The sequence below is a fragment of the Diplotaxodon limnothrissa genome, unplaced genomic scaffold (genome assembly GCF_057381915.1).
Source record: "Diplotaxodon limnothrissa isolate DT_005_m unplaced genomic scaffold, D_limnothrissa_male_GT1.1 unmapped_scaffold_2, whole genome shotgun sequence".
Taxonomy (NCBI): domain Eukaryota; kingdom Metazoa; phylum Chordata; class Actinopteri; order Cichliformes; family Cichlidae; genus Diplotaxodon; species Diplotaxodon limnothrissa.
This window is the reverse complement of record NW_028188556.1, coordinates 280001-288930: the sequence shown is the minus strand read 5'-3', so window position 1 is coordinate 288930 and position 8930 is coordinate 280001.

Here is an 8930-nt window from a genome sequence, read left to right as displayed (position 1 = left end):
GAAATGAAAAGGATGCTGACCCCTGACTTAAGCCACCAGGTAAACACAAAACAAATACGGAAAAATTATTGACAAAAACTGGAACGGTTACTTTCAAGGCTACGGGTGAAGGTGACTGGGTGTGTAAAAGCAAATATACATCAGACTGACAAAGAAAAGAGTGTTAAAAGATTTTTAATTTAGAACTTTAACTTTATGTGCAAAACTGAACTTACTGATAACACACACTAGCCATTTGAACACATGTAACTGTAATGAACCAAATAAAACAGAAAAATGCAGGCAGCACTCATTATACTGTGTATAACACAGCATGGGGTTGTATTTTTTTCTTTTCAGATGCTCCTGTCACTCCATTTCCCAGGTCATCATAGCACTCCCACACACATGGAGCTCTCCTGCAGTATGCAGTGTAATGCCCCAAACCATCAGTGGTCATCTTTCCATGGAAAGCAATTAATGCCCTCAAAGTGAACGACTTTCCTTGGAGAACCAGGTTGGAGGGAAATTCATTCAGTGGAAATTCTGTTTGGTTTGCAAGGTCATGTTAAGGGTTCAATATTGAGGAAGGGTACAAGAGGTGATCGAAGAATAACCACACTGATCCGGCCGGGTGAAGTCAAACGATGATTTTAATGAATACACGCGTGGGAAGAATAATCTGTACGCAGACAAGAATTAATCTTCAACTTAATCAAAGCACAAACAATTATTTTATAGCATCAGGGTTTGATTAATGATGCCCCTTCATACGTCACAGATACATTTTATACATAGATCAGCTCAAAACCACAATGACTTTTAACATAGTTCGAAAGAACATCATCTTCTATTTTCATAGCCGGTACTTCCGGTCAACCTTTCAGTTTTTGTCTTGAAGTGAATTGTTCCCCTTTTTGCCGAGACAACAAGGAACGGTTCCTCGTTTACAGAGACACTTTCGCAGTTACAACCAGACATGACTAACCTCTTTCCTATAAATAAGTCTAACTAATGTGTGTGTGTGTGTGTGTATATGTCACGACCTCACTTCAGCCTCTATGTCACCTCTCACCTACTAACTGTCTGTGTCTCGTCCTTAAATGCTCTCTCTCAATTCACCTGTTGCACTTCTGACCTTTCACCAGAACAGAGGCTCATCCTTATGTGCACTAACCTAACTGAAACTATGCATATGTCATCTACTAAATAAATGTTTTAATCAAGAACCTCTTACTAAAAGCTTAATATGAAAATGACCTGATATAAGTGTTTTGTAAGCCTGTATTGCAATTCCTTCTATGTTCTAATTTCCCTCAGCATGTATCACCTGGACAATCACGCCAGTGAAGCTTAAGACCCTTAATGAACCAAACATCAACTCAAAATAAGCACAGATATGCAATGTGTATAAAATAGTTATAACTGCATCTGAAATACAAAGTTAATATGATAACCGTATGCATAAACATCTTAAGGCCATCTTAAAGCTATCTGTTACATTGTTAATGTCTTTCTCCGCAAACTAAGAAGAGCAGGAGCACCAGCCCCCATCATGTACACTTTCTACAGAGGCACCATCGAGAGCATCCTGTCGAGCTGCATCACTGTGTGGTTTGGAGCCTGCAATGCGTCCTGTCATAGAACCCTCCAACGCATAGTGAGAGCTGCAGAGAGGATCATTGGTGTCTCTCTCCCCTCCCTCCAGGACATTTACAGCACCCGTCTCACTAAAAAAGCCCTTTGCATAGCGGCTGATCCCACGCACCCAATGCAAAGCTTCTTCAAGCTGCTGCTGTCAGGGAGGAGACTGCGGAGTCTCCAGGCCAGGACCAGCAGACTGAAGGACAGCTTCATCCATCAGGCTGTCAGGAAGCTTAACTCCCTCCCGATTCTGCCCCCTCACCCCTCTTCTCCTCCATGGTCTCACTGAACTCTGTCACACACACACACACACACACACACACACACACACACACACACACACACACACACACACACACACTCTGACTCACTCACTGGCCTGCACCAGTTACCAGTCACTTTGTGGAGCATTGGACTGCCACTATCTCATAAGACTTTGTTGTTATACTATCTCTTACCGTACATTACTAAATCTCCATTTGCACTATTTGCCTATTTGCACTACTCTGCCTGGTTTACACTCAATGTCATTTACCCTTACCTGAATACTGTATATTGTATATTGTATAGCTTTCTTGTTCATTTGTATTGTATTTATTTAAATTTTTACTTTTTAATTATTTTATTTGCATTTTTTAATCACTCTCTTATATTTAAATGTTCATTGCTATTTCATCTAGGGTTTGAGAGTAACGAAATTTCTATTCTCTGTATGTCCTGTACATGTGGCAGAATTGACAAATAAAGTTGACTTTGACTTTGACTTTGAAAGCAATGATCATACTGCAGATTATATTATGCTGGTAAAATACTTTTGTTCATCCCCACAATCCCCCTTTCAACCTCTGGCAAACCAGAGGTCGATACATATGTTGTTGTTCACTCCTCAGCCCACTCAACTACTTCCATATCCATCATTGGCATCATGGATATAGGGGTCCACTGCCTTTACAATCACCTTCTCTACCAACCTTCGGGCACAAGGAATGAGACAACAACCACAAGTCACCAAAATACCCACCAATACAGATAGAGAAAACATAACTGACAGAGCAAACCCCTTCCACTGTCCGAACACTGAGGTCATCCAGCTCTCCAGCGGGTTGTCAATTCCTGAATGGTCATGCATGGTTCTAGAGAGACTCTTTAGCCCCTCCAAAGCTCGCGTCACCGACCCATCTGGAGCAGTGTTATTCGGGATAAAAGTACAACACTGGTCCCCGAACATAGCACAAACGCCCCCTTTTTCCGCCAACAACATATCAAGGGCCATTCTATTCTGGATCCCCACTAACGAGGTCGGACCCATCTGCTCCGCTAATCCTTCCAGCCCGTCTCTGGTAAGGTTAGAGAGCCTCAGCAAATTATAGTGAACGTAATTGATTCTGTCTACATTCTTGTTCGGGGTCACTGGAAAGAGAGCAGAAATTATTGGAAGATTCTCAAAACCGGCAGCTATTTGGTCTACGAGTTTATATTCACTTGGAACTCCCCTGGGGACCCCTATTGAGTCAATCCAGGTTGGCGAGTTCAGCCTAGGGTCATAAGCGTGTGTTCCCTCAGTCCCGCTCTTGGACAGGATATGTCTCTTCCGTCTAGCTGCCAATGTGCGTGTGTTGTGCTGTGGAATGGTTTTTACCTGATTTCCAATTAGCATAAGAGGTGCTCCTAGTCTCACCATCGCGCACGTCCCCACACTTCCCAGAGGAACACGAGCCAAAAGAGTCTTGTGCCCACAGTAGTAATAAAGTCCACTTCTAGCCCAAGTCCCAATAAACGTGTTGGGATCACTTATATTGTTTGTGGTTCTTCCCGTCTGGGTAACAGCGCACCAACTTGGGTCGATTTCTCCCACGTTATATATTACTTTATCTGTGGAGAACTTAAAACACGTATAATTATCCTTTTTCGGCAAAAATGGTCCTGCCTTGGCTGTTCCACTGTAGACACTTCGGCCCGTATCATGTTTCCACTATCCAACAAACTGGGAGGCGAGGTCGAGCCTTCATCTGCAGCTGAGGCTATCATTCTCCCTCCCATATTTTGGGACTGGCATTCCACTGCCCTTGTCCCTTCTTCGGGGATAGTTTGGGGAGTAGTAGTATATTCAACGTCTAGTACTCCGCCAAGGACAACTCCAGTCTGTCCGTCTGGACCACGAACTTGTCCCCCTCCAAGGGTCATTACAGGCATGACATACGGTGGTGGTGGGGCACTAGACGTCAATGCAGCCCAAGGATATAGTTTCGGTGTGTAATATCTGTTAGCCTCTTCTACCTTCGGAGTCAAATCCTTCACTTGGTCCTCTAGCTTTTTATTTTCCTCCTTCAGGTGTTTCAAAGACTCCATTATACTCACCATGTCTCCTGATTTTCCTGTGTCATCCTCCTCCTCCATCATCCAGGAAGAGGCTGCCCTCCACAGGAACAGCCACTTACAGCACTTGGCATGAGTTTCTTTTAGGTCCTTAATTTCTCCTCTGACTTTCCTGTTCCCTGAACGTCCCTCGGACTCCTCTTCTACTTGTTTCAATCTCTGTTCACATCTCTCTCCTTCAGTTTTTAACACCAAGCTCAGAGCTATTTTGTCACCCAGCCCTTTCTGTTGGGATGTAATGAGTTTGCTTACCTCAACCTCCATCGCTTGGCACTCCTTCTCTGCTGATTTTAATGCTCCAGGGGAAGCCAAATGAATAGCTTTCTTAAGCTGTTCAAGCTGATCCTTCAGAGGTTTATATCCCCTTTTCCCACTAGATGTCGCACCCGAGCTGTCAGCCATTCTCTGAAACACAAACTTACCTCTTCAAATGACGTTGGTCGACTCCGCCTTCTAGGTCTAGGTCACCCAGACACGCTTAGCTTTCGGTTTCAGAATCCGTCTCGCTGTTTTCGCAATCACTGGCTCCTCTTCCCCTGCTCGGTGACACACAAAGTTTAACCCAGCACTTTAGACGCTGTCCTCGCGTTCTCAAACGTTGACACTCAATCAAAATTGTTCGCACTCAAAGTGTTAATATATGAAACCAGCAACTCTTATGCGCAACGCGCTCACCTCCATATACTTACCTCTCTCCCATAGTTCCTCTGATTAGTGTTTTTCATTTATTTTTAAACCCATTAACGGCGCTGCGCGTCCCTTATACACTTTACAGCATCCTGGTTCTAATTCACTCAAGGACACCAACACTAGACACGGATAGTCCGCGTAATCTCCTCGGTTCAACATGCGCTGACAACCATCTCAACCTTACTTCTCCCACAAAACACCCTGAAGCGTCCCTCAACTTATCCCGTCAGTATCAATCCACACGATATCTCCAATGTTGTAGCTGTGAGTAACTGTCCCTGCACAGAGCTCATTTCCTGTGGTGCTGTCTTCTGTTTTGAATTCTGATGGACACAGAGATGGATTGGAGAGTGGCCTGAGGCAGGTAGACTCAGGTAGGCCAAGTCCTGCTTCCACAGCCGTGCCAAGATGAGCCATACCAGACTCTTTGAGGACAGAGATGGCAGGAGAAACAAATGGCACTTCCCTTGTCATCCCTTTGCTGAGGTAGCAGTGCTGTGAGGAGCAGTGTTTGGTAAAATAAACACTTGAGATGTTCCTCATTGTCTTAGCAATTACAGATATTGCACTGCGCATCGATTTGGATCGCAGCAGACCTCAACGAGACAGCTTCAAACATTACACTAAGCAGCTCTGCTCTCCTTCTGTAGGTTTGTTGGGTCACACCATCTGTGGCAATGGCTTTCACCAGCTGCAGGACTGGGTTTTCACTGTCCTTCAGAACAGCATTTTGAAATGTGGAGCTGTCACAGAAGGCACAACATAAGCACTGAAAAAATGCATCAAATGCACAGGTATTGAGCACAGAGATTGTCGATTCCCCTAATCTAATAGGCTGATGGAGGTTTCCATTTTTTAATAATCCCACTTTCACTCTTTTGGCCCCAAAAGTTTCATCTGCATGGAGCCATTCGGTACATGAAGAGAGGTAGGAAGTCCTCTTCCTTTTTTTGGGTGGAACAGCTAGGCCCCTCCAGTTCTCAACTGCATCCCCATCAGCCGGAAGAATGTTTGTGGCAGCATCAGACCCCACAAATGGGTGAGCATCCATTTTTATTTTGTCTTCTGCATTGTGAGTCGTCATGGATCCAGAATTGGCATCTGTGACTTTCAGTGATCCCACTGTTGGCTCATCTTTGACCTTTTCTTTTGCAGAACAAATCCGCATATGAATGAAAGATGACGAGCAATGAAGCGATCGACTCGAAGAGGCAAGTTGTCATGTTTGAAAAGGCCATGTTTTATGTTTTTGAACTCAGCTTCAACAGTGGCTGAACTTGCTGTGATGCTGGTGCTTTGGAAGAGAGGGACCATTATTCCTGTCCAGAGTGGCAAGTAACTTGCCAGTCTTATTATATGAGGAATGACCTCAGGGAGAAAGTGAATATTATCTCTATCCCCGTTTGCTGCAGCAAGTGACCTGCTCTCCTCACATATTTCTGTTACCCACTGTCGTAGGTCAGTCTGGATCTCATCCACTGAATCCACTCTCTCACTTTCCTCCGTCTGTTCATCTGGAATGATGATGGAGTCTTGAGCAATTTGGGCTTTCAAGTATTTCTTGCACCTTTCTGAAGGAAGAGGGGCTCCAGAACTGTCATCACCTTCTGCCTCACTGAGGGCCACAACAGTGATAGCATGTAGGAGCTGTTTTGCATGGTCCAAACATTGAGACTGAAGAAGTTTTGCTAATGACCTGACAAAGAAATCTTTAACACGATGTGTTTTCTTCTTCAGGCAGTTCCACTGGCATATCATCTTGATGCAGTGCGCAACATCAACCCTGATATAACAAGGGGGCAGTTTGGCAGACTGGGTTCCAAGAAGGACATGAAAGCATTCATTAAGGTAGGACTTCAGATCAGGATGAGGAGTGAAAGCCTTGACCAGAGCTCCCAGAATTGCCAGAGAAAAGTCACTCACAGCTTCCTTTGGCACAGGTGCACCTGCACGAATCCATTCTGTCAACTAGTTTGTGATGGCATTAACATCATGTTTCTCTGACAGCATTTGCACCACTGGGACACTGGGGCAATTGTTTTCTTTCAGAATACCTTGATAAAGGAAGATATGGCCAGATTTGCCATTTGGTCTCAGCAGTTTTTTCACAACTGATCCGGTTGCATCAAAACACACAGTTGGGGGAGATTTTTTTGACAATGTCTTATAAACATGCATCTGTGTTTGACTCCAGTAGTGACAGAAAAACTTGTCCAGTCCAATATCTCGGATGCTACCACTGTGAGGAACACTATATTTTAACAATTGCAGAGATGCAATGGGGTCCTTATCTCCTAATTCCAAGTCTTTTCTCTCTTGTTTGGCTTTTCGCAGAGCGGCCAAATTTGGAAGGTGGCTTGGCTCAGGATCTCCAACATCCATCAGATCTGCTGCCCTCGCTGACCTCCATACAGCCGGTTCCATTCTGCCCTCACACAGCTCTTTAGCGATCTGTTCACGCAGGTTTCCAGACATGAACTGCTTGGAGTGGCCAGTGTGCAGGGAGAAATCTGTATTTCTCATGAAACACTGGAGCACCATTGGACTATTAATTGCTGGCTGTCTGTCACATGACATTTCTAACTGGCCATGACACTCCTTACAGTCGCCTCTGATGTCCAGATAATTATTGTTGACAATTGGATGGACCTTTGCTCTACGGAACACAAGTGTACATGTATTTTTGATCTTCTTCCATATAAGATCGTTGATGATATGAGTCCAAGTGCCAGGTTTCAAAATTGTGTATTCCCTTTTTTGGGTAGGAGAAAACTTGTCATTGTATTCAACCTTTTCAGGAATAAATTTAACCCAGTCCTCAAAAGGGACGTCTAGTTCAAAAGCTTGACAGTTTTCTTGTCCAGGAGAAATGCAATGTGAATCTAACTCTCCTTCACTATTACTTTCCTGATCACTGATTTCCAAAGCTGACCAGATGTTGTGTCTATTTAGCTTCACAAAAGTGTACAGGGCCTTTGCTGACATCTTGTTTTCTAGCTGCTGACTCAGCTCTTTCCAGACTGATGCAGTTGGAGTGGCTATTTTGCCATTTTGGACTATGGCCTCTTTTGAATCGCAAAGAACTGCAAAAATGGAAACCTTGTCTACAGATGGCTTTCAAGGCATCTAAAAAAAATAACACACTGATTATGATGGAGCAAAATGTGATTTCTGAACTATATATACAACCAGGAGCAACCCCTCCCCCAAGTTCTCCACCAATCTACACTTTCATATTTTGTGGAATTATTGTTTTTAAGATGGAGCTATTGAATTTGTGAGTTTATTAAATTGAGTCTGAGTATTTAACCCATGTACTGTACAGCACTTTAGTCCAGTGTGCTACATGTTTTAAAGTGCTTTAGAAACTTTTTTCTTGGACATTTTTGAAAATGTTTAACATTGAAAAAAAATCCTTTTGATCCAGACAGTTAGCTATATCATGTATTAACTCAGTAACTAAAACCTCAGTATTTTAAATGTAAGCTTACCTTGTTCAGAAATCAGATGAACGCTGTTCTAAGAATCCTTCAGACACAGTAATGCCAAAAAATAGTTTTTTCTGCCAGAAAATGTGTATTTGATGCAAAAGACTGCTAGCTTGTTCGTTTCTCAAAAAGTGTTCATGGGAGTGTAAAATGTTCAAATGTAGTTTTCAATAAAGTTTTTTTAATCCACTCTAAAAAAAAAAACCTCAAGCATTTGCATCGTGGTTTCATGAACAAAAAGTGATTGAAGTAAAGAAATTGAAGTTAAAAAAAAAATACACTCATTACAAATTTAGCTGATTAAATACAACAAGAGGGTTTTTTTAACAGAACTTTATTGAACAAGTGAACACACAAAGTGAAAGGTCATTTGAAAAAGACATTTTTCAGCAGTAAACCATAACAGGATATCTCAAATCATAGCAGCACAAATGCTAATTTTACCTGCACAAATCAGCACAAACGTAGCACTAAAAAAGTAGACCATTTTGGTTTGTTTTGGAGCAGTCTGGGGGGATGGTGACCTTTGAATGACCTATAAAATAATGTTTAATATCTCAAAAACCGTAGCAGCATAAACGCTAATTTTACCTGCACAAATCTGCACAAACGTAGCACTAACCGCTCCGCCTATTTGCCTTTACGTTTCAAGTGGGTGGGGGGTCAGCTTCACTCTGCTTCAATAGCTTGGTCGTGAGGATTTCAAACCTGTTTGAAACCCTCGCGACCGTGAGGGTGTCACCGCAGTTTCTC